At 41.4% G+C, this 25781-nt stretch overlaps 1 protein-coding gene and 1 pseudogene across 1 annotated transcript in view; one reads left to right on the forward strand and one right to left on the reverse strand.

The window, feature by feature from the left end:
• CHIC1 (cysteine rich hydrophobic domain 1) overlaps nucleotides 1-25781 on the forward strand; it is an 89171-nt gene that overhangs the window by 25260 nt on the left and 38130 nt on the right. The gene's annotated exons all lie outside the window — the stretch shown is intronic.
• Nucleotides 502-2561, reverse strand: LOC118990504 (U3 small nucleolar RNA-associated protein 4 homolog; annotated as a pseudogene).

Consider the following 25781-nt stretch of genomic DNA (forward strand, 5'->3'; position numbering starts at 1 on the left):
TGATCCCCACCTCCCTCCCTTGTTTCCACCCCCACTTAGTTTTGTCCATGTGCCCTTTATAGTTGTTCCTGTAAACCTTTCACCCTTTTCCTCCATTTTCCCATCCCCTCTCCCTCTGGTTACTGTCAGTTTGTTCTTAATTTCAGTGTCTTTGGTTATATTTTGCTTGCTTGCTTGTTTTGTTGATTAGGTTCCAGTTAAAAGTGAGATTATATGGTATTTATCTTTCACCGCCTGGCTAATTTCACTTAGCATAATGCTCTCCAGTTCCATCTATGCTATCGCAAAGGGTGGGGGCTCCTTCTTTCTTTCTGCTGCATAGAATTCCATTGTGTAAATGTACCATAGTTTTGGGATCCATTAATTTACTGATGGACACTCCGGTTGCTTCCAGCACTTGGCTATTGTAAATTGTGCTGCCAAGAACATTGGGGTGCATAGGTTCTTTTGGACTGGTGGGTTTTTTTCAAGAATAACTTTGTTTTATTAGTGTGACTGGCAAAAAGAAATAGGGCAGAACAGTTCAAGGAAGGGCACAGAGAGTGCCCTGTTTTAGGCCCCAAATTTCTTCTTTTTGATGGGTGGTGGCAGTTGAGCGATGATGTCATCCAGGGGCCGTTCTACTGCGACGAGTGTTCTTTCATCCAAAAGATCCATGAAGAGTAGAGGCTTATATATCTTAGAAATTTTAAAGGCATGGGCTGTGCACCTCCTGATGACATCTGACTCATTCATGGTAGAAAGTGAATTGTACAGCAAGGTTTTGTCATTTGGAAGAGGTAATGACTTGTCAATGATGCAGAACATGTAGGCATTGTGGAGAAGAATGTGCATTGGTCTCTTGGGATGAAAACTGATGTGCATGATGGGAGTATCTCTTTGGAGCCAAAGGTGATGAAACCCCTGCTTCTGGACAGTCTGGCTCCACTGTGTATACTGTTTGTCTGGGATGCTATATTCAAATATCTGCTGGTCAGAATGAGCAATGACAAGGTTGTTGTTATTAGGGGCAATGGCCATGGCAGTCACAGGGAAGTTATAAGTAGGAACTGTGCAGTGAAGGTTTAGACGTTTTAGGCTGTAGACATAGACTCCAGCACTGGTGCCTGATGCAGCCAACCAACTGCCATCTGGACTAACTGCCAAAAGACACATGGATTCCACTGTCCCTGACTGAGCCTGAAAAGTATGCAGGTGCTTAAAGCTTCCTTCCAACAGCCGAATGACAGGCAAAGACCCTTGGTTTAAAGCCACAAAGAGCTTTGTTGAATCTTCAGAAAACAAAATATGAACAGCAGAGTGAAGGAACACTGGCATTTTGGAAATCCTTTGGAGGCTTATGTTGTCATGTTCATAATGCAACTGACAGAGAAAAAAAACGTGAAGCTGTAGAATAGGCTATCCAACTTCCACATGGGGAGATACAGCTGCAAATAATACTCTTGGGACCCTTTGTCTTGAGGTGCAGTAAATGATCTGCATCTTTAGAGAGTGGAAGGGTATCCCCATGCTTTCTTGTTGCAACTGTAGATCCCAATCGCCAGAGATCCAAGTGATGAGAAAACTGGAAGAGGAGAAGCTGCTTCTTTTTTGAACAGGAAATGAGACGTCGATGGGGGAAAGTGATTTTTGGAGAGCAGCATCATAATTCTTTACCTCCACTTTCTCCATGAGAGGACGAATGACCAAGTGGGTGGCAGTGCCTCAAGATACCAGTGCTGTGGGCTGTGGGCCATGGTTCGCACGTTGTGAGTGTGATGCTGGAATGGCTTTGTCCACACCCACTGCTTCTCATTGCTGTTGGAAGTCACAGAGACCAGCTGAAAATGGAATACTGTCCCCTCGGCTGTGCCCACCACAATACTGTCTTCTTGATCGGATACGGTGATGGACTGCACATCAGCATTTACGATGAGATGACTCTTCATAAGTATCCCAGTGGCTGAGTCCCAGAACTGCACCCTCCCGGCAGAGTCCACACTTGCGACAGTGCCATCGGACAAAAAGGTCACACCCCATTTGATACACTTTCACTTACACTCCCTGATTTGACATCAAACACACTAATGTAGTCTATGCAGCCAGCTGCAATGTGGGTACCAGAGGGATGCCAGCTGAGACTCAGGATGCGACTTTTCTGCCGATCAAAATTCCTTTCAAACTGGATCTTGTCTGGGATGACATGAAACAGTTTCACAGATCCATCCTCACAGCCAACCAAAAGTTGAGAGCCACTGGGGCTGGCAGCCATGCTCCAGATGGGTCCTCCAAAGGCATCCATGGAATGCTTGATGTTTAATGCCTGTAAATCATACTCGATAATATCTCCATAGAGTCCAGCACTGGAGTCGCTGTCCTTTTGCCCAACACAGAACTTCTGTAGCTCGAGACTCGTGACCTGGGAAAAATTTCTCCTGAGAGTAGTTTGGTGACAAGTTAAAATTTCCACAGTACCATCTGTTCTTGAAACAACCAATCTGTTTGACTGGTTATTGTAAGCCACACAGTGGATCCCTGATGGAACATAAGCAGCGAACTCGATGGACCTTAAATTTACCCATTCCCGCAGATGGACGCGAGCTTCTCCTGGACTTGTGTTTCAGGGTTCTTAGGATATAATCCTAGCAGTGAAATTGCCAGGTCAAAAGGCAGATTAACCTTCTTTAGTTTTCTGAGGAAAGTCCATACTGTTTTCCATGTCTGACAGCTTCCTAAATCAAAGGGAATAATTTTGTGATTTAAAAATATGATTTCACTGAAATCAAACTATCTTTAGTATACTTTTGAACTCTGTAACCTTCCAACACAATTTTTGGTGTAAATATAATTATGCCTTATGCTCTTGCCTTTGAACTTACTTTGTCATTGTTTACAAAGAAGCACAAGCAGCTACTACCAGGAATGGGGGTAGCAATTAAAAATACTAAATTCAGACACTTCCTTCTGGCCAAGATGGAGACATAGGTGGAAACACTGTGCATCCTCGCACAACCAAGTTTAGAGACAACAAAGTTTTAGTAACAAAAACTCAACCAAGAGACAGAAAATTGAACTGTATGGAAGTCTGACAACAACGAACCATTCATCCAGACCAGAAAGAGGGGTGGAGTCAGTGGCTGGCGGAGCGGGGTCGAGCAGGAAAAAGTAGCCACACCGACCCAGCCATGCAGGTGGTGGTAGGCAGATCCCAGGCATGGGTGGCAATGGTCAGACCCAGTGAGGGCGCAAGGCAGCTGGCTGACCACAGTCACAGATAAACCAGGCAAAGGAGTGAGCAGGACACAGACTGCACAAACCAGGGCCCCAGGGCCAGGAATTAAAGCCTAAAAGCACCAATTGGAAAAACTTTCAGGGGTCGAAGTGCCGGGAGAGGCTCCCAGGCTCACAGAGAGTTCATTAGAGAGACCCACAGGGTCCTAGAAGGGGTACAAGCCCACATATCCTGGAACCAGCACCAAAGTGGCCCAATTTCCTTGCGGAAAGCAGCAGAGGGGACCAAAATCCAAGAAAGAGCGTGGAACAAACATCATTGCGCCTATCTGACCTTGCCCCACATACTGCATTACAACCCAGTGACTGGGTCGCCCCACCCTGGTGAACACCTACGGCTCCGCTCCTCATACTTAACAGGCACGAAAAGACCAAAACATTATGGCTCAACCAGAAGAACAGCTCAAAGCCCCAGAGCCAGTACTTCTAAGCCAGCAAGAGATAGCTAACCTATCAGATGAACAGTTCAAACCACTGGTGATCAGGATGCTCACAGAACTGCTCGATTTTAGTTACAAATTAGAGGAACAAATGAAGGCTAAACGAAGTGAAATGAAGGGAAATGCACAGGAAACCAATAGTGATGGAAAGGAAATGGACTCAAGTCAATGGAGTGGACCAGAAGGAAGAAAAAATGGCCAAACAGAAAAGAATGAAGAAACAAGAATTCAAAAAAATAAAGAGAGGCTAGGAACCTTCAGGACATCTTTAAACATTCCAACACCCGAATTATAGGGGTACCCGAAGGGGAAGAGTAACAGCAACAAGTGGAAAACTTATTTGAACAAATAATAAAGGAGAACTTCCCCAATCTGGCAAAGGACCTAGACTTCCAGGAAATCCAGGAACCTCAGAGAATCCCAAAGAAGTTGGACCCAAGAAGGAACACACCAAGGCACACCATAATTACATTACGGTGATTGAAATGAAAGAGAGAATCCTACAAGCAGCAAGAGGTAAGGGAACAGTCACCTACAAAGGAGTTCCCATCAGACTGTCAGCTGATTTCTCAAAAGAGACCTTACAGGAAAGAAGGCTCGAAAGAAGTATTCCAAGTCATGAAAGGCAAGGACCTACATCCAAGATTGCTGTAACCAGCAAAGCTTTCATTTAGAATAAAAAGGCAGATAAAGTGCTTCTCAGATAAGGTCAAATTCAAGGAGTTCAACATCACCAAGCCCTTTTCATATGAAATGTTAAAGGGACTTACCTAAGAAAAAGAAGATAAAAAATATGAACAGTGAAAGGACAGCAAACTCACAGTTATTAATCACACCTAAAACAAAAGCAAACTAAGAGGACAGCTACATCAGGAGTGGAACCATAGAAATGGAGATCACATGGAGGGTTAGCAACAGGGGAGTGGGAGGAGGAGAAGGGGGAGAAGGTGCAAAGAATAATTGGCATAGATGGCAGGAGCAAAATAGATGGGGGGCAAGAATAGTAGGGGAAATATAAAATCTAAAGAACTTGTGGCACATGGACATAAACTAAAGGGGGGAAATGATGGGCAAGGAGGGTGCAGGGTGGAGGGGAATGAAGGGGGGAAATGGGACAACTGTAATGGCATAATCAATAAAATACATTTAGAAATTAAAAGAAAATAAATAAAGATATACTTGGGTGAGGATTTAACAAAAAAATACTAAATTCATATAGTGACTTTTCAGATTTTACATCAATCGTGAAGCCATTTTATGCTGAGTCCTAAGACCAGTCCTTTTTTTTTAGACCAGTTCTTTATTTACTTATTTTTTAAATTCATTTTTATTTATTTTTAGAGGGGAAGGGAAGGAGAGAAGGAGAGAAACATCAATGTGTGGTTGCTTCTCATGCGTCCCCTGCTGGGAACTGGCCTACAACCCAGGCATGTGCCCTGACTGGGAATCAAACCTCAATTGTGTGGTTCACAGGCCCATGCTCAATCCACTGAGCTACACCAGCCAGGGCAGACCAGTTCTTTTTTTAAGTTGTTCTATTACAGTTTTCTTAATTTTCTCCTGTTGCTCTCCCTTGCTCTATACACACCCCACCCCAACTTCCACAGTTAATCCCCACCCTGTTCTCCAAGTCCACAGGTCAATAATACTTCTTCTTTAAGTAGGCCTGTCTCCTTCTTTCTTCCCTTATCCCCCTCCCCAATATCCCTGTCACTGTCTTCCTTGTTTCCATGCCTCTGGTTCTATTTTGTTCATTTGTTTGTTTTCTTTATTATGTTAGACTTCTAGCATAATGTTCTCCAGTTCCATCCATTCTGTCACAAAAGGTAGGAGCTCCTTCTTTCTTTCAGCTGCATATAATTCTATTGTGTAAATGTACCATAGTTTTTTTGATCCACTCATTTGCTGATGGACACTTAGGCTGCTTCCAGCACTTGGCTATTGTAAATTGTGCTGCTATGAACATTGGGGTGTATAGGTTCTTTTAAATTGGTGTTTCAGGATTCTTAGGGTATAATCCCAGCAGTGGGATCACCGGGTCAAAAAGCAGTTGTATTTTTAGTTTTCTGAGGAAATTTCATACTGTTTTCCACAGTGGCTGCACCAGTCTGCATTCCCACCAACATTACACTTGGGTTTCCTTTTCTTTGCATCCTTGCCAGCATTTGTTTGTTGATTTGTTAATAATGGCCATTCTGACTGGTGTGAAGTGGTATTTCATTGTGGTTTTAATTGACATCTCTCTGATGGCCACTGATGCTGAGCATCCTTTCATATGTCTCTGGTCCCTCTGTATGTCCTCCTTGGAGAAGTGTCTGTTCAGGTCCTTTGCCCATGTTTTAATTGGATTTTTTTTCTGGTGTTCCTGAGTCATATGAGTTCTTTATGTATTTTGGAGATCAAACCCTGTCTGAGGTATCGTTGGCAAATATGTTTTCACATACAGTTCGTTCCTATTCATTTTGGTAATGTTTTCTTTAGCCATGCAGAAGCTTTTTATTTTGATGTAGTCCCATTTGTTAATTCTTTCCTTTATTTCCCTTACCTGAGAGGATGTATCAGTGAAAATATTGCTACATGGGATATCTGAAATTTTACTGCCTGTGTTTTCCTCCAGGACTTTTATAATGTCACAGCTTATATTTAAGTCTTTTGTCCATTTTGAGTTTATTTTGATGTATAGTATAAGTAGGTGGTCCCGTTTCTTTCTTTTCTTTCTTTCTTTTTTGCATGTACTATTCCAGTTTTCCCAGCACCATTTGTTAAAGAGGCTGTTTTTCTCCATTTTATGCTTCTTTACACTTTGTCAAATATTAATTGACCATAGACACATGGTTTTATTTCTGGGCTCTCTATTTTGTTCCGTTGATCTCTGTGTCTGTTCTAATGCCAGTACCAGACTGTTTTGATTACAGTGGCCTTGTAGTATAGTTTGATAACAGGTATTGTAATCCCTCCTACTTTGTTTTTCTTTGGTAACATTGCTGCAGCTGTTCAGGGTCATTTTTGTTTCCATACAAAGTTTTCCAATACTTGTTCTAAATATGTGAAACATGTCATTGGTATTTTAATAGGAATTACATTGAATCTATAGATTGTTTTGGGTAGTATGGACATTTTAATGACTTTTTCTTCCCATCCATCAACACAGTACATGCTTCTATTTATTTCTACCTTCCTTAATTTGTTTCTTTTTTTAAATATATTTTATTGATTATACCATTAAAGTTGTTCTATTCCCCCCTTCATTCCCCTCCACCCGCCCACTCCCTCCCCCACCATTCTCCCCCCCCTTAGTTTATAACCACGTGTATCAAGTTCTTTAGATTCTATATTTCCCCCACTATTCTCGCCCTCCCCCCTGTCTATTTTCTACCTACCATCTATGCTATTTTCTGTGCCTTCTCCCCCCTTCTCCCCCTCCCACCCCCCGTTTCTAACCCTCCATGTGTTCTTCATTTCTATGGTTCCACTCCTGATCTAGCTGTCCTCTTGGTTTGCTTTTGTTTTAGGTGTGGTTGTTAATAACTGTGTGTTTGCTGTCCTTTCACTGTTCATATTTTTCATCTTCTTTTTCTTATATAAGTCCCTTTAGCATTTCATATAATAAGGGCTTGGTGATGATGAACTCCTTGAACTTGACCTTATCTGAGAAGCACTTTATCTGTCCTTCCATTCTAAATGAAAGTTTTGCTGGATAAAGCAATCTTGGCTGTAGGTCTTTGGATTTCATGACTTGGAATACTTCTTTCCAGCCCCTTCTTGCCTGTAAGGTCTCTTTTGAGAAATCCGCTGACAGTCTGATGGGTACTCCTTTGTAGGTGACTGTCCCCTTATCCCTTGCTGCTTCTAGGATTCTCTCCTTCATTTTAGTCTTGGCTAATGTAATTATGATGTGCCTTGGTGTGTTCCTTCTTGGGTCCAACTTCTTTGGCACTCTCTGAGCTTCCTGGATTTCCTGGAAGTCTATTTCCTTTGCCAGACTGGGGAAGTTCTCCTTTATTATTTGTTCAAATAAGTTTTCCACTCGTGGCTGTTTCTTTCCCCCTTCTGGTACCCCTATAATCCGGATGTTGGAACGTTTAAAGATGTCCTGGAGGTTCCTAAGCCTCTCCTCATTTTTTTGAATTCTCATTTCTTCATTCCTTTCTGGTGGGATGTTTTGTTCTTCCTTCTGGTCCATTCCATTGATTTGAGTCCCAGTTTCCTTTCCATCGCTATTGGTTTCCTGGACATCTCCCTTCATTTCAATTAGTTTAGCCTTCATATGTTCCTCTAATTTGTGACTATGTTCCTCTAATTTGTGACTATAATCTACCAGTTCTGTGAGCATCCTGATAAATAGTGTCTTGAATTGTGCTTCTGAGAGGCTGGCAATTTCTCGGTCGCTGAGAGTTATTGGCTCTGGGACTTTGAGTTCTTCTTGCGCCATCTTTTGGGCTGTTCGTGCCTGTTCCCTAGCAGGATCGGAGCCCTAAGGTGTTCACTAGCGCAGGGCAACTAGGTTGCTGGGTTGTGACGCTGTATGTGGGGGCGGGGTCAAAGAGGGACTATGGCGTCCTGTCTGCCGCCTGCCGCCTCGGCCCTCACCGGTGCCGCAGCTGCTGCCGTCACTGGGCCCACGCATTTCGTCCCACTGCACACGAGTGTGCCACCGCCGTCAGCCCTCGCCCCCTGGGGCCTGTGTGGTCTGTCTCACTGTGCGCGAATGTGCGACCGTGGTCACTCTGCCCCACACCCCAACTGATTCCGGGTGCCTGCGCACCTGGGTCGGGGGACCTATCCTGCCCGACCCTGCTCGCTGCTGGCTCCGCCCCTCTTACCGTCCCGTTGAACGGTTAGATGTAGTCAGACTTCCGTATAATTCAATTTTCTGTCCTTTGGTTGTGTCTTTGTTTCTCCAAACCTTTGTTGTATTCAAACTTGGTTGTGGGAGAAGGCACAGTGTTTCCACCTATGCCTCCATCTTGTCGGAAGTCCCAATTTCTTTCTTTAGTGTTCCATAGTTTTTTGAGTACAGGTCTTTTGCCTCCTTGGTTGAATATTTTTCTTATTGCTATAGTAAATGGGATTCTTTTCCTAGTTTCTGTTTCTGATACTTCATTTTTGGTATACAAAAATGCCTCAGAGTTCTGAATACTGACATTCTACCCTAAATTTTGCCAAACTCACTTTTTAGATGGACTAGTTTTTTCGTGGAACCTGTAGGATCTATGTACAGCATCGTGTTATCTTCAAATAATTAGTTTTACTTCCCCCTTTCAAGTCTGGATGCCTTTTATTTATTTTCCTTGTATAATCACTATGGGCTAGGACATCCAATACTATATTGAATAGAAATTATGAAAGCAGACTTCTACCAACATGGAGGCATAGGTGGAAACACTGTGCCTTCTCCTACAACCAAGTTTAAAGACAGCAAAGTTTTAGTAAACAAAAATGCAGCCAAAATACAGAAAATTGAACTATATGGAAATCCGAAAAAAACTACCATTCAACCGAGATCCGTAAGAGGGGCGGAGCCAGCAGCGGAGCAGGGTCGGGCCAGAAAGATCCCCCGACCCAGGCATGCAGTCAGCGCGGACCCAGTCGAGGTGCAGGGCAGACTGACCTCGGTCGCACATTCATGCACAGTGAGACGGACCGCACAGGCCCCAGTGGTGGAGGGCTGACGGTGGTGGCACATTTGCATGCAGTGAGACGAAACGAGTGGGCCCTAGTGGCGGTGGCAGCTGCCTGCAGCCACAGCGACGGGAGGCGGCAGAAGGGACCGCCCTTGCTCCTCTTTGACCCCGCCCCCACGTACAGCATCACAACTGAGCGACTGAATTGCTGAGCTCTGGTGAAGACCTACAGCTCCGATCCTGATACGTAACAGGCATGAACAGTGCAAATGATGTCTCAAGAAGAACTCAAAGCCCCAGAGCCTATAATTCTAAGCGCACAGGAAATAGCCAGCCTCTCAAATGCACAGTTCAAAACACTGTTCATCAGGATGCTCACAGAACTGGTTGATTATAGTCACAATTTAGAGCGACATATGAAGGCTAAACTAATTGAAATGAAGGGAAATGCACAGGAAACCAATAGTGATGGGAAGAAAAGTGGGACTCAAATCAATGGAATAGACCAGAAGGAAGAGCAAAACATCCAACCAGAAAAGAATGTAAGAAATGAGAATTCAAAACAATGAGGAGAGGCCTAGGAACCTCCAGGACATCTTTAAACATTCCAACACCCGAATTATAGGGGTACCAGAAGGGGGAAAGAAACAGCCACGAGTGGAAAACTTATTTGAACAAATCATAAAGGAGAACTTCCCCAGTCTGGCAAAGGAAATAGACTTCCAGGAAATCCAGGAAGCTCAGAGAGTGCCAAAGAAGTTGGACCCAAGAAGGAACACACCAAGGCACATCATAATTACATTAGCCAAGACCAAAATGAAGGAGAGAATCCTAGAAGCAGCAAGGGAATAAGGGGACAGTCACCTACAAAGGAGTACCAATCAGACTGTCAGCGGATTTCTCAAAAGAGACCTTACAGGCAAGAAGGGGCTGGAAAGAAGTATTCCAAGCCAGGAAATCCAAAGACCTACAGCCAAGATTGCTTTATCTAGCAAAGTTTTCATTTAGAATGGAAGGACAGATAAAGCGCTTCTGACATAAGGTCAAGTTCAAGGAGTTCATCATCACCAAGCCCTTATTATATGAAATTCTAAGTGGACTTATATAAAAAAAGATGAAAAATATGAACAGTGAAAGCACAGCAAACTCAGTTATTAACAACCACACCTAAAACAAAAGCAAACTTAAGAGGACAGCTAGATCAGGAGCAGAACCATAGAAATGAAGATCACATGGAGGGTTAGCAACAGGGGAGTGGGAGGAGGAGAAGGAGGAAGAAGGTACAGAAAATAAGTAGCATACCCTGGCTGGTGTAGCTCAGTGGATTGAGCGCGGGCCTGTGAACCATACGATCGCGGTTCGATTCCCAGTCAGGGCACATGCCTGGGTTGCTGGCCAGTTCCCAGCAGGGGACTCATGAGAGGCAACCATATATTGATATTTCTCTCCTTCTCTCCTTCCCTTCTCCTCTAAAAATAAATAAATAATATATTTAATAAAAAAATAAGTAGCATAGACGGTAGGTAGAAAACAGGGTGGAGGGCAAGAATAGTAGGGGAAATGTATAATCTAAAGAACTTGAGGCACGTGGTCATAAACTAAAGGGGGGTATGGTGGGGGAGCGTGTGAAGGGGTGAAGGGGAATGAAGGGGGGAATAGAACAAATGTAATCTCATAATCAATAAAATATATTTTTAAAAATTTTTTAAAAAAGAAGTGATGAAAGCAGACATCCTTGTCTTGTTCCTGATCTTAGTGGAAAAGGTTTTACTTTTTGCCCATTGGATATGATGTTGGCTGTAGGTTTCTCATAGATGACCTTTATTGTGTTGCAGTGTGCTCCCTCTACTCCCACTTTTCTGAGTGTTTTTATCATAAATGCATGCCATACTCTATCAAATTCTTTTCAGCACTTATTGATATGATCATGTGTATTTTGCTTTTACTTTGTGTTCTATACTATACCTATTGATTTATGAATATTATACCATCCTTGAATCCCTGGGATGAATCCCACTTAGTCATGGATGATCTTTTTCATGTTTTGCTGCATGTGGTTTCCTAATATTTTGTTGAGAATTTTAGCATTATGTTGATCAGTGATATTGGCCTGTAGTTTTCTCTCTTTGTTGGGTCTTTACCTGATTTTGGAGTTAGGATAATACTAGCCTCATAAAAAAAGTTAAACAGTCTTCCTGCTTCTTGAATTTTTTTTGGAATAGTTTGAGAAAGATAGGTGTTAGCTCTTCCCTAAGTATTTGGTTAAATTTGCCTCTGAAGCCATCTGATCCAGGGATTTTGTGTGCTAGGAGTTTTTTTATTACTACTTTAATTCCACTAATTGTTATTGGAGTATGCACGCTTTCTGTTTCTTTCCTTTTTTTTAAGATATTATTAACATCATTGATCCACTACCCAACCTTAAAATCAAAACTGTAGTCATGGCCTACATGGTGCTGAACTTCCATTACCTTGAGTCCCCACGCCTGAACATCCTCTCACCCTAAGTTCTGTACTAATATTTTGGGGTTTTTTAATTCTTTTAATTTAATTATTGTTTAGTTACAGTTTTCAGTCTTTTACTCCCATCTGAGCCCACCCCCCAAGTGCTCCCCACATCCTTCCCATTTCCACACCCCTTAGTTGTTGTCAATGTGTCCTTTATACTAGTTCCTCTAAATTCTTCACCTTTTCCTCTTCAAATTCCCTCCATTCTCCACTCTGGTCACTGTCGCCCTGTTCTCTATTTCAGTGTTTCTGTTTTTATTTTGCTTGCTTGTTTGTTTTGTTGTTTAGCTTCCTGTTAAATGTGAGATTATATTGTATTTGTCTTTGAGCACCTGGCTTATTTCACTCAGCATAATGCTTTCCAGTTCCATCCATGATGTTGCAAAGGGTATGAGCTCGTTTCTTTCTGCTGCATGGAATTCCATTGTGTATATGTACCATAATTTTTTGATCCATTCATTTACTGACAGGAACCTAGGTTGCTTCCAGCCTTTGGCTATTGTAGATTGTGCTTCTCTGAACATTGGGGTGCATAGGTTCTTTTGGATTGGTGTTTCAGGGTTCTTAGGATATACTCCCAGCAGTGGAATTGCTGCGTCAAAAGGCAGGTCCATTTTTAGTTTTCTGAGGGAATTCCATACTGCTTTCCAAAGTGGTTGTACCAGTCTGCAATCCCACCAACAATGGATTAGGGTCCCCTCTTCTCCACAACCTCTCCAACATTTGTTTGTTGCTTTGTTTATGATGGCCATTCTGACCGGTATAAACTGGTATCTCATTGTGGTTTTAATTCGCATCTCTCTGATAGCTAGCGATATCGACCATCTTTTCATGTGTCTCTGGATCCTCTGTATGTCCTCCTTGGAGAAATGTCTGTTCAAGTACTTTGCCCACTTTTTAATTGGGTTGCCTGTCTTCTTGGAGGGGAGTCGTGTAAGTTATTTGTATATTTTGGAGATTAAACCCTTGTCTGAGGTGTCATTGGCAAATATGTTTTCTTATACAGTTGGTTCTCTTTTTATTTTAATACTGTTTTCTTTATTTGTGCAAAAGCTTTTAATTTTGATGAATTCCATTTGTTAATTCTTTCCTTCATATCCCTTGCCCTAGGGGCATACCAGTAAAAATGTTGCTGCATGAAATATATAAGATTTCTTGCCAATGTTCGCTAGGATTTTAATGGTGACACTGCTTATATTTAAGTCTTTTATCCACCTTGAATTAATTTTGGTTTATGGTGTAAGTTGGTGCTCGAGTTTCATTTTTTTGCATGCAGCTGTCCAGTTCTCCCAACACCATTTGTTGAAGAGGCTATTATTAGTCTATTTTATGTTGCTTTCCCCTTTGTCAAATATTAATTGGTCATAGAGATTTGGGTTTATTTCTGGGCTCTCAGTTCTGTTCCATTGGTCTATGTGCTTGTTTTTATGCCATTACAAGGCTGTTTTGATTACAGTGGCCTTGTAATAGAGTTTGGTGTCAGGTATTGTGATCCCTCCTACTTTGTTCTTCTTTCTCAAAATTGCAGCTGCTATTTGGGGTCATTTATGGTTCCATATACAGTTTTGAAGTGTTTGCTCTATGTCTGTGAAGTATGTCATTGGTATTCTAACAGCTATTGCATTGAATCTGAAAATTGCTTTGGGTACCATGGACATTTTGATGATGTTAATTCTTCCAATCCATGAACATGGTATATGTTTCCATTTGTTTATGTCTTCCTTGGTTTCTTTCTTCAGTGTTGTGTAGTTTTTTGCATACAGGTCTTTTATCCCCTTGCTTAGCTTTATTCCTAGGTATTTTACTTTTGTTTTGGCTATATCGAATGGGATTTTTTTCTTGATTTCTGCTTTAGCTGATTCATTATTAGTATACAAAAATGCCTTTGATTTCTGGATATTGACTTTGTAACCCGCTGTTTTGCCAAATTCATTCATTAGTTTGAGCAGTTTTTTGGTAGAGTCTATAGGATTTTCCATGTACACTATCATGTCATATGCAAACAATGACAGTTTTGTTTCCTCCTTTCTGATTTGGATGCCTTTTCTTTTCTTTTCTTTTCTTTTCTTTTCTTTTCTTTTCTTTTCTTTTCTTTTCTTTTCTTTTCTTTTCTTTTCTTTTCTTTTCTCATCACTGTGGCTAAAACTTCCAATACTGTATTGAATAGAAATGGTGAAAGTGGACAACGTTGTCTTTTTCCTGATCTTAGCAGAAAAGCTTTTAATTTTTGCCCGTTGAATATGATGTTGGCTTTAAGTCTCTCATATATGGCCTTTATTACATTGAGGAATGCTTCCTCTGTTCCCACTTTGCTGAATGTTTTTATCATGAATGGGTGTTGTACCTTATCAAAAACTTTTTCTGCATCTACTGATACGATCATGTGATTTTTGTCTTTGCTTTTCTTTATGTGATGCATTACATTTACTGATTTGTGAATATTGAACCATCCTTGCATCCCTGGGATGAATCCCACTTGGTCATGGTGAATGATCTTTTTAATGTATTGTTGGATGCGGTTTGCCAATATTTTGTTGAGGATTTTAGCAACTATGTTCATCAGCGATACTGGCCTAAAATTTTCTTTCTTTGTTGTCTCTCTGTCTGGTTTTGAAATTAGGATGATGCTGGCTTCATAAAAAGAGTTTGGGAGTTTCCCATCATTTTGGATTTTTTGGAATAGTCTGTAAAGAATAGGGGATAACTCTTCCTTAAAACTTTTGTAGAATTCTCCTGTGAAACCATCTGGTCCAGGGATTTTCTGTGATGGGAGTTTTTTGATCACTGCTTCAATTTCATCAGCTGTTATTGGTCTGTTCAGGCTTTCTACTTCTTCTTCATTGAGTTTTGGAAGATTATATTTTTCGAGAAATTTGTCCATTTCACCTAGGTCTTCAAATTTCTTGGCAAACATTTCTTCATAGTAATTTCTTACAATCCCTTCTGTTTCTGTGGTATCAGTTGTAATCTCTTTCATTTCTTATTGTGTTTATTTGGGTCCTCTCTCTTCTTTTCTTAATGAGCCCACTTAAAGGCTTGTCTATTTTGTTTATCTTTTTAAAAAACCAACTCCTGGATTCATTGATCCTTAGAATTGTGCTTTTAGTCTCTATGTCATTTAATTCTGCTCTGATCTTGGTTATTTCCTTCATTCTACTTACTCTGGGCTGTCTTTATTGTTGTTCCTCGAGTTCTTGCAGGCATCAGATTAGGTTGTTTGTTTGAAATGTTTCTATTTTCTTTAGGTAAGCCTGTATTGCTGTGAACTTCCCTCTCAGGACTGCCTTGGCCATGTCCCATAAGTTTTGGGTTGTCTTGAGTCCATTTTCATTTGTTTCCAGAAACTTTTTGATTTCTTCCCTAATTTCAATCTTGACCCAGTCGTTGTTTAATAGCATACCATTCAGTCTCCATGCTTTGGGGTGTTTAGGGTTTTTTCCTGTGGGGTTGGTTTCTAATTTCAGTCCCTTGTGGTGAGAGAACATGCTTGGTATGATTTCAATTTTCTTGAATTTGTTGAGGCTCGTTTTGTGTCCTGTCATGTGGTCTATCTTTGAAAATGTTCCATGTGCATTTGAAAAGAATGTGTATTCAGCTTCTTTGGGATGAAGGGCTCTATATATATATATCAGTCAAGTCCATTTCATCTAGCGTGTTGTTTAGTGCAGCTATATCTTTGTTGATATTTTGTTTGGAAGATCTGTCCATTTTTGACAGTGGGGTATTAAAATCTCCTACTATAATTGTGTTGCTGTCAATATCTTTCTTGAAGTCCTCTAGGATTTTCCTTATATATTGGGGTGCCCCTATGTTGGGTGCATATATACTTACAATGTTAATGTCTTCTTGGTGAATTCTTCCCTTGAGTATTATGAAGGGACCTTCTGGGCCTCTCTTTATGGCCCTTTGTTTGGAATCTATTTTGTCTGATATGAGAATTGCTACCCCGGCTTTTTTTTCTTGTCCATTTGCTTGGAAAATTTCTTTCCAGCCTTTCACTTTTAGTATGTGATGGTCTTTTGATGTGAGGTGGGTCTCTTGTAGGCAGCATATGTGTGGGTCATGCTTTCTTCTCCATTCAGCTATTGTATGTCTTTTGATTGGAGCATTTAATCCATTTACATTTATGGTTATTATTGATAGGTACTTATTCATTGCCATTTTTGTACCAGAGTTCCTCTCTGTCACTCTCTTTTCGTTCCTTTTTTTTAAGCAGTCCTTTTAGTATTTCTTGTAGAGCTGGTTTGGTGGAGGCATATTCTTTTAGACTTCTTTTGTCTTGGAAGCTCTTCATTTGGCCTTCTATCTTGATTGAGAGCTTTGCTGGGTAAAGTAGCCTTGGTTGTAGGCCTCTGGTTCTCATTACTTGAAATCGTTCTTGCCATTCTCTTCTTGCTTGGAGTGTTTCCATTGAGAAGTCAGTAGCTAACCTTATTGGGGCTCCCTTATATGTTACTTCCTTTTTCTCCCTTGCTGCCTTGAAGATTCTCTTTTTGTCTTGGAATTTTGCCATTTTAATGATGATGTGTCTTGAAGTGGGCCTCTTTGGGTTCTTCTTGAATGGGACTCTCTGTGATTCCTGGATTTGTGTAACTTTTTCTCTCATCAAATTAGGAAAATTCTCCATCATTACTCTTTCAAATAGGTTTTCTATCCCTTGTTCTTCTTCTCCTTCTAGTATTTCGATTATTCGGATATTATTACGTTTCATATTATCTTGCATTTCTCTTAGTCCATCTTCATTCTTTTTGAGCCTCTTTTCCCTTTCTTGCTCTTTCTGGGAGATTCTTTCTACTGTGCCCTCCAACTCGCTGATCTGATCTTCTGCCTCATGGATCCTGCTTTTCATTCCTTCTACTGTGTTCTTCAGTTCCAAAATTGTATTCTTCATTTCCTCTTGTCCCTTGCTGATATTTTCTATTTCCTTTTTCATGTTGATATTGTTTGCGGAGAGCTCATTTTAGCTCCCCTCTAGTTTCTGGTAGCTCCCCTCTGGTTTCTGGTAGCTCATTGTGAGCTATTTGAATTTCCTGATAACTAGTGCTTTGAATTCAATATCTGATAGCTGACTTGCCTCTCTTTCATCTGACATTATTTCTGAGACTTACAACTTTTCTTTCATTTGGGCATTGTTTCTTTGTCTTCCCATTGCTTATGAGACTCTTCTTGTCAGATTCAGCTTCTTAAATTGATCTGTTCTGACTCCCTAGGTTTATGGCGTGAACTTCTGTGGTAGAATACCTGTTGTGTAGTAGAAATTCAGTGGTGCAGTCTCCTGCAGGTATCTTGATGTTCTCCTCTTCCACCTACTCCTTTCTTTGTGTGTGTGTGATCAGTTGGAGGGGGAGGTAAAATGGTTTATGACGGCAGGAGTGTATTTAATGATATTCACAGTCACAGCCGGTAGAGAAGAGATAGAAGATATTTAGGCTATATATAGTGTTAAGCGTAATCTTCAACCCAATTTGCCACTTTTAAGAAAGGATAGACCAAAGATAAGTCTCTTGTTGGGGAGGGAAGGCTTGTGAGTTGTATCCAGAAAGCAGTGAGGTTGCGGGTGGTCAGATTTTGAGGTAAGGTGAGAGTAAGGAATAGTAAATAGGCATAGCATGTGAGCAAATACAGTTAATCCCTACAGTAATAGAATTCAGGAACCTGTATAGTCGCCTCAGACCTGAGAGATGTGTTGAGGAGTATTTACAGTGGTATAGAAAGCAAGAAACAAACAAACACCAAAAAAAGGGCAGGAGAAGTGAGGAAAAAGCAATAAGTTTGGGGTGAAAGGAAGAAGGACTAAAACAGGAAAAAAGAAAGGAGAGGAAAAGTACTGAAAGATACAGCAACAATAAAATTAAAAAATATATATGATACACGTGGTCATAAACTAAAGGAGGGGAATGGTGGGGGAGGGGGTGTGCCAGGTGGAGGAGAATGAAGGGGAGGGGGGAATAAAACAACAACTGTAATGGAATAATCAATAAAATATATTTTTTAAAAAAGAAGAAAAAAACCCTCCCTTGTTGGTTTCAACCCTTCCAATCTGGTTTTTCTGGGTTCAGCAGGACCCCTTTGTGGGCTGGGTTGTACGCCCAGTTGGACACCCGTGCACCAGCCAGGCTGCCAAACTGGAATGCAGGCGCCCGCCCACCCCACAGGCTGCCTGGGTACCACCGGATCTGGTACTGGTCCTTCCCAGTCCTGTGGCTGGGTGAGAAGCAAGTCAAGCTGCCTTTGCAAGAGAACACCTCAGTCCACTTTGCAATAAAAACTTCTTCAGAAAGCCTGCCTCTTAGTCCAGCCGAATCACCAACTCGACCGGTTAGGACAATGCTCCTCTCAAATTTCCCCGGCTGGTGGGCTGACGGGATGTCGGGCTGGGGGCAACAGAGATCTCAAGTGAACATGGCCCCCTGTCCTTGCCACCCTACCTGCAAACCTAGGCAGACAGGTCTCGGCCACCCAGCCCCACCTAGATGGGGAGGGAGGGAGCCAGCTGTCTTCCAAGCACCCCGCAGCCGGCCCAAGGCTCCACTGGGTGCCAGGCTCCCGATGAGTCCTACGTGGCAGATGGCCTCGACGCTGGCCACAGACGGAAGCCTCTACACCCCTAAGTCGGCAGCAGCGGCGGCTCTGAGGCCATTACGGGCTGGCCGAGGGCCTTCGGCCCTGCCGCTGCCGCTTTTGTCTTTACTCACAGGTGCCAGGGTCCCGATGCGTACTCTGTGGCAGACGCCAGTCGCTGGGGGCAGATGGAAGCCTCTGGGACCCGACTGCTGTGGCAGCAGCAGCTCTGAGGTCTTTACTGGCCAGCCCAGGGCTCTGGGCCCGGCCGCCTCGTCGTTGCTGACGTCCTTGAGACCCCACCAACCTGTAGCTGTCTGGTCCGTCACTATCTCTGGTCTCTTATTTTCACAAATGCTGGGGAATTGTTGGTTGGGGAATTGATTACGCTGTTCCTCAGTAGATCTGCCAGGACTTTCTCCCAGGAGTACGAGAACTGGAGTCCCACCATCCTACTCCGCCGCCATTTTCCTGTACAAGGTTGATGCTGGCTTCATAAAAAGAGTTTGGGAGTCTTCCATCATTTTTTTATTTTTTGGAATAGCCTGTGAAAATTAGGGGTTAGCTCTTCCTTAAATGCTTTGTAGAATTCTCCTGTGATACCATCTGGTCCAGGGCTTTTGTGCTTCGGGAGATTTTTGATTACTGCTTCAATTTCATTTGCTGTTTTTGGTCTATTCAGGCTTTCTGCTTCTTCTTCATTAGATTTTAGTACACTGTATTTTTCTAGAGATTTGTGCATTTCACCTAAGTTTTCAAATTTCTTGGCATACAGTTCTTCATAGTAATTTCTTACAACCCTTTTGTTTCTGTTGTGTCACCTGTAATCTCTCCTCTTTAATTTCTGATTGTGTTTATTTGAGTTCTTTCTCCTTTTTTTCTTGATGAGCCTACTTAAAGGCTTGTCTCTTTTGTTTCTCTTTTCAAAAAACCAGCTCCTGGATTCATTGATCCTTAGAATTGTGCTTTTAGTCTCTATGTCATTTAATTCTGCTCTGATCTTGGTTATTTCCTTCCTTCTACTTGCTCTGGGCTGTCTTTGTTGTTGTTTCTCAAGTTCTTGTAGATGTAGGGTTAGGTTGTTTGTTTGAAATATTGCTATCTTTTTTAGGTAGGCCTGTATTGCTATGAACTTCCCTCTCAGGACTGCCTTTGCTGTGTCTTATAAGTTTTCGGTTGTCGTGAGTTCGTTTTCATTTGTTTCCAGAAACTTTTTGATTTCTTCCCTAATTTCATTCTTGACCCATTCGTTGTTTAATAGCATGCTATTCAATCTCCATGACTTTGATTGTTTTGGGTCTTTTGGAGTTGGTTTCCAGTTTCAGTCCCTCGTGATCGGAGAAAATGCTTGCGATGATTTCAATTTTCTTGTATTTGTTGAGGCTTGTTTTGTGTCCTAACATTGGGCTATCTTTGAGTATGTTCCATGTGCATTTCAAAAGAATGTGTATTTAGCTTCTTTGGGATGAAGGGTTCTATATATATCAGATAAGTCCATTTCATCTAGGGTGTCATTTAATGCTGCAATATCTTTGTTGATATTTTGTTTGGAAGATCTGTCCATTTTTGACTGTGGGGTGTTGAAATTCCCAACTATAATTGTGTTGCTGTCTATATCTTTCTTGAAGTCCTCTAAGATTTTCTTTATATGTTTGTGTGCTCCTACGTTGGATACATATATATTTACAATGTGTATGTCTTCTTGGTGCATTCTTCCCTTGAGTATTATGAAGTGACCTGAGTCTCTTTTTATGGCCCTTTTTTGAAGTCTATTTTGTCTGATAAGAGTCTTGCTGCCCCAGATTTTTTTCCTGTCCGTTTGCTTGGGAAATTTGTTTCCAGCCCCTCACTTTTAGTTTGTGTAGGTCTTTTGTCCTCAGGTGGGCCTCCTGTAGGCAGCAAATGTGTGGGTCATGCTTTCTTATCCATTCAGCTATTTTACGTCTGGATTGGAGCATTTATTCTAATTATGTTTAAGGTTATTATTGATAGGTGCTTATTCATTTTCATTTTTATACCTGTGCTTCTCATTGTCTCTCTCTTTTCCTTCCTTTCCTGAAAACAGACCTTTCAGTATTTCTTGCAGAGCTGGTTTGGTGGAGGTTTATTCTTTTAAACTTCTTTTGTCCTGGAAGCTCTTTATTTGACTTTCTGTCTTGATTGAAGATATCTATGCTTCCTGGATAAAGCAACCTTGGTTGGAGGACTCTGTTTGTTATTACTTGGAATATTTCTTGCCATTCTCTTTTGTCTTGGAGCGTTTCCATTGAGAAGTCAGTAGCTAACCTTATTGGGGCTGTCTTGAATGTTACTTCTATTTTCTCCCTTGCTGCCTTTAAGATTCTCTCTTTTTCTTGGAATTTTGCTGTTTTAATGATGATGTGGGTTGAAGTGGGCCTCTTTGGTTTCCTCTTGATTGGAACTCTCTGTGTTTCCTGGATTTGTGTGACTTTCTCTCATTAAATTAGGGAAGTTTTCCATCATTACTTTTTCAAATGGGTTTTCTATCCTTTGCTCTGGTATCCCTATTATTCTGATATTATTACATTTCATATTGTCTTGCATTTCTCTTAATTCTACTTCATTCTTTCTGATCCCTTTTTCCTTTTCTTGCTCTCTCTGGGAGTTCTTTTCTACTTTGTCCTCCAACTCGCTGATCCTATCTTCTGCTTCATCGATCCTGCTTTTGATTCCTTCCACTATGTTCTTCAGTTCAGAAATTGTATTCTTCATTTCCTCTTGGCCCTTTCTGATTGTTTCTATTTCCTTTTTCATGTTAATATAGTTTGCGGTGAGTTCATTGTAGCTCCCCTGTAGTTTCTAGTAGTTCATTGTGAGCTCTTTGAACTTCCTGATAACCGGTGCTTTGAATTCAATATCTGGTATCTGACTTGCCTCTATTTCATCTAACATTCTTTTTGAGGCTTCCTCCCTTTCTTTCATTGGGGGAGGTTGTTTCTTTGTCTTCCCATGATTTGTGAGACTCTTCTTGTTAGCTTCAGCTCTTAAATTGATTTGTTTTGACTTCTTGGATTTATGGTGTGAACTTCTGTGGTATAATTCCTGTGAGATTCAGTGGTGTAGTCTCCTTGATGTCCCCAGCTTGCTGGTTTGGGGCTGTCCTTTATGGTTGCTCTGAGTTTGTCTTTGGGTTTTTGTTGTTTCTGAGTCTTTTTTGTGGGTCCTTCCCACCAGCTAGTGAACTGATGGTCCCTCTGTCCACTACCCATTTTAGTTTGCTGTGCTGGTGAGGGCGGTTTGCATTGAAACTAGTTCTTCTGTGTGTACAGGGTTTTGAGGATTCTCTTTTGCTCTTTTTCAGTTGTTTGCCTTGGGTAGTTTCTCTGCTGTTTAGTTGTATTTCCCAATAGGTCTTGGGTTGAGGTTTTTGTGGTTTCCACTCCCTCCTTCCCCTTCCTCTGATCTGTTGATGGTTCCTTTGTTTTTGGTTTTCCTCTTCCTTTGGGTATCCTGGTGTTCACCGCTTTCACCTACGCTTTTTTTTTAGATCAGTTGGAGGGGAAGGTAAACTTGTTTATGACAGCAGGAGAGTATTCTATGATATTTACAGTAGCAGCCAGTAGAGAAGACATAGGTGATCCCCTGACTTGTACAGCAATTACTGTAATCTTCAACCCAGCTAGCCACTTTTTAGAAAGGATAGAAGGAAGATAAGGCTCTTGTTGGGGAAGGAAGGTTTGTGGTTTGGATCTAGAAAGGAGCAAGGCTGAGGGAGGTCAGATTCTGAGGAAAGGTGAGAATAAAGGATGGTAAATAGGTGTAGTGTGAGAGAGAATAGAGTTAACCACTACAGTATTATAGTTCAGGCAACAATGAAATGGGCTAAGATCTGGGGGGGTGTTGTGTAGTATTTACACTCGTATGTAACAACTATTATTTACAGTAGTGTTAGAGCAACAATCATATGACAGAATCTATGATTTACCAAGATTGGGAAGTATTGGACCTTCAATACTGTGCTAACTGGGCAAGGGGAAGTAAAGGACAGTAAATTAGCAATACACTATGATTGATGGGACAGGGGAAACCTGTCAAGTGATGCAGTATATCCAGCCAAGGTAAAGATGACTATACAGAAAGAGAAGGAATACAGAGATACTATTAAAATAAAAGATGTAAAAATAATGAAAAAATACAAATATGTAGTAACTTGTAGTTTTCCTGTTATAGCAAATAAATTTTGTCTTTCTGTCTCTACTGTTGGGATGCCCCCTCTTTGAGTGCAGCTCTGGTCTTTTCACCATTCCAAGTCTTTTGTCTCACTTGGTGGGGGAGGGGGACAAAAAGAAAGGAGAAAAAAAGGGCAGAGAATGGAGGAAAAACTGTTAGGTTTGGAAAGAAAGGAAGAAGGAATAAAAAAAATAAGATGAAAGAAGGTAAAGGTATTGAAAGGTAAAATAATAATGAAGTTAAAATAATAAAAGATCATTTCTTTTTTTAATATAATTTTTATTTAATTCTTGTTCAAGTACAGGTTTCTGTCTTATATTCCCAACCCTGCCCGCCCCCCACCCCATGCTCCCCACCTCCCTCCCCTTTCCGCCCCCCACCCTTAGTTATTGTCCATGTGTCCTTTATACTTGTTCATGTGAGTCCATTCCCCTTTCCCCTATGATTCTCTCCCCTCTCCCCTCTGGACCCTGACAGTCTGTTCCATATTTGAGTGTCATTGGTCATATTTTGCTTGCTTGTTTGGTTTGTTTAGATTCCTGTTAACGGTGAGATCATATGATATTTGTCTTTCACTGCCTGGCTTATTTCGCTCAGCATAATGCTTTCCAATTCCATCCATGATGTTGCAAAGGGTAGTAGTTCCTTCTTCCTTTCTGCAGCATAGAATTCCATTGTGTAAATGTACCATAGTTTTTTGATCCAGTCATTTACCGATGGGCATCTAGGTTGCTTCCAACTCTTGGCTATCGTGAATTGTGCTGCTATGAACATCGGGGTGCATAGGTTCTTTTGGATTGGTGTTTCAGGGTTCTTGGGATATACTCCCAAGAGTGGAATTGCTGGGTCAAAAGGCATGTCCATTTTTCGTTTTCTTAGAAAATTCCGTACTATTTTCCATAGTGGTTGTACCAGTCTGCAATCCCACCAACAGTGAACCAGAGTCCCCTTTTCCCCACAACCTCTCCAGGACTTGTTGTTTGTTTCTTTCTTTCTGATAGCCATTCTGACTGGTGTTAAGTGGTATCTCATTGTAGTTTTAATTTGCATCTCTCTGATAGCTAGCGATATCGAGCATCTTTTCATAATGTCTCTGGATCCTCTGTATAAGATCATTTCTTTAAAAAAGAAAAAAAACCTCTTTTGGTTTCCAGCTGGTCAAACCCTTTCTTCTGGTCACACTAGCTGCAGCAGTCTGAGAGGCGATTGGTGTGGCCTTTCTCCCTTCTCAGTGAACTCAGCCGGTCTCCCCAGTGCTCTCCCAAGATCCAGACTGGTGCCTCTCCCCAGCATCCCACTGAGAGCTGATTTTTCCCCAGATTTCACGGTCCTGGCCTGGGGTTTGGATGCACACTCCCGGCCAGGCTTCCCTGATCTCACAGGCTTGGGTGCGAACCTTTCCCAGTGCTATGGGAGAACGCATGGTAGACTCTCAATTCTCCCAAGCTGGTGACCACAGACTGACTCAATGGGTGATCAAAGCTCTCTGGTTTGCTTCTTAATGCCCACTCTTCTCTCTGACACTCCAGGCAAACAGATGTCTCCTGGCGTTTTTCAAACTGCACCAGGCCATGTAGGGAGGGAGCTGATGACTGGCTCTCTCCCAAGGTCCTTGCTGCCAGTGCTCGGTTCCCAGAGACCGAAGTAGACTGGCCCAGGCCATGGTGCAGCCCGGAGGAGGGCCTGCAGCCTCTTCACTCTTCCCTCAGATCTTGTTGACCTGCAGTCATCTCCTCTCCTCACCATCTGGTCATTCAGAGTCCTTTCCAATTTCTGGAGTCCTACCTTCCTATATGCTGGGTCCCTTTTGGCTGTCCACTGCGCTCCTCCGAAGATTAGCCCAGTTTTTCTCTGGTGCGTGGGGGGAAGCAAAATCCTTTGTCCTACTCCGCCGCCATCTTCCCAAGAATCTTTCTGTTTCTTCTTGATTCAGTTTTGGAAGATCATATGTTTCTAGAAATTTGTCCATTTTGGCCAGGTTCACAAATTTCTTGGCATATAGTTTTTCTTAGTAATTTCTTACAATCCTTTGTATTTCTGTGGTATTGGTTGTAATTTCTCCTCTTTTGTTTCTGATTTTATTTATTTGGCCCCTCTCTTTTTTCTTGATGAGTCTGCTTAAAGGATTGTCAGTTTTGTTTATCTCTTCAAAGAATCCTTGATTGTTTGGATTCTGGATTTATTGATCCTTAGAATTGTACTTTTAGTCTCTATGTCATTTAATTCTTCTCTGATCTTTGTTATTTCCTTCCTTCTACTCGCTCTGTTGTTGCTCCTGTAGTTCTTGTAGATTTAAGGTTATGTTGTTTATTTTAAATGCTTCTATCTTTTTTAGGTAGGCCTGTAATGCTATGAACTTCCCTCTCAGGACCTCCTTCACTGTGTGCATAGGTTTTGAACTGTTGTGTGTTTATTTTCATTTGTTTCCAGAAAGTTTTGATTTCTTCCCTGATTGTTAACACGTTCATTATGTTATAGCATGTTATTTGGTCTCCATGAATTTTAATGTTTTGGGTTTTTTCCTTGATGTTGGATTCTGGTTTCAAGCCATTGTCATCTAGAAGATGCTTCATGTGAATTCAATTTTCTTGAATTTGTTGAGGCTGTTTTGTGTCCTATGATGTGGTCTATGTTTGAAAATATTCCATGTGCATTTGAAAAGAATGTACATTTTGATTTTGGGGGGGGTGAAATGTTCTGTATATATCAAGTAAGTCCATTTGATCTAGAGTGTTGTTCAATGCTACAATATCCTTGCTGATTCCTTGCTTGGAAGATCTATCCATTGTTGACAATAGGATATTAAAATCCCCTATGATGAGTGTGTTGCTATGAATATCTTTCTTTATGTCGTCCAAGTTTTCCTTATATATTTTGGTGCTCCTGTGTTGGATGCATATATGTTTAGAAAGTTTATATCTTCTTGATGGAGTATTCCCTTGAGCATTATGTAGTGTCATCCTTTGTCTCTTTTTATGGCCTTTGTTTTGAAGTCTATTTTGTCTGATATAAATATTGCTACCCCACCTTTTTTTTTCAGGACTGTTTGTTTGGAATATTTTTTTCCATCACTTCACTTTCAGTCTTGTAGGTTTTTTATTTTGAGGTCATTCTCTTGTAGACAGCATATAGCAGGTCATGTTTTCTTATCCATTCAACTGTGTCTTTTGATTGGAGCGCTCAATCC

This window comes from Sturnira hondurensis, unplaced genomic scaffold (assembly GCF_014824575.4).
Source record: "Sturnira hondurensis isolate 20B ecotype Veracruz unplaced genomic scaffold, ASM1482457v3 Scaffold0007187, whole genome shotgun sequence".
Taxonomy (NCBI): domain Eukaryota; kingdom Metazoa; phylum Chordata; class Mammalia; order Chiroptera; family Phyllostomidae; genus Sturnira; species Sturnira hondurensis.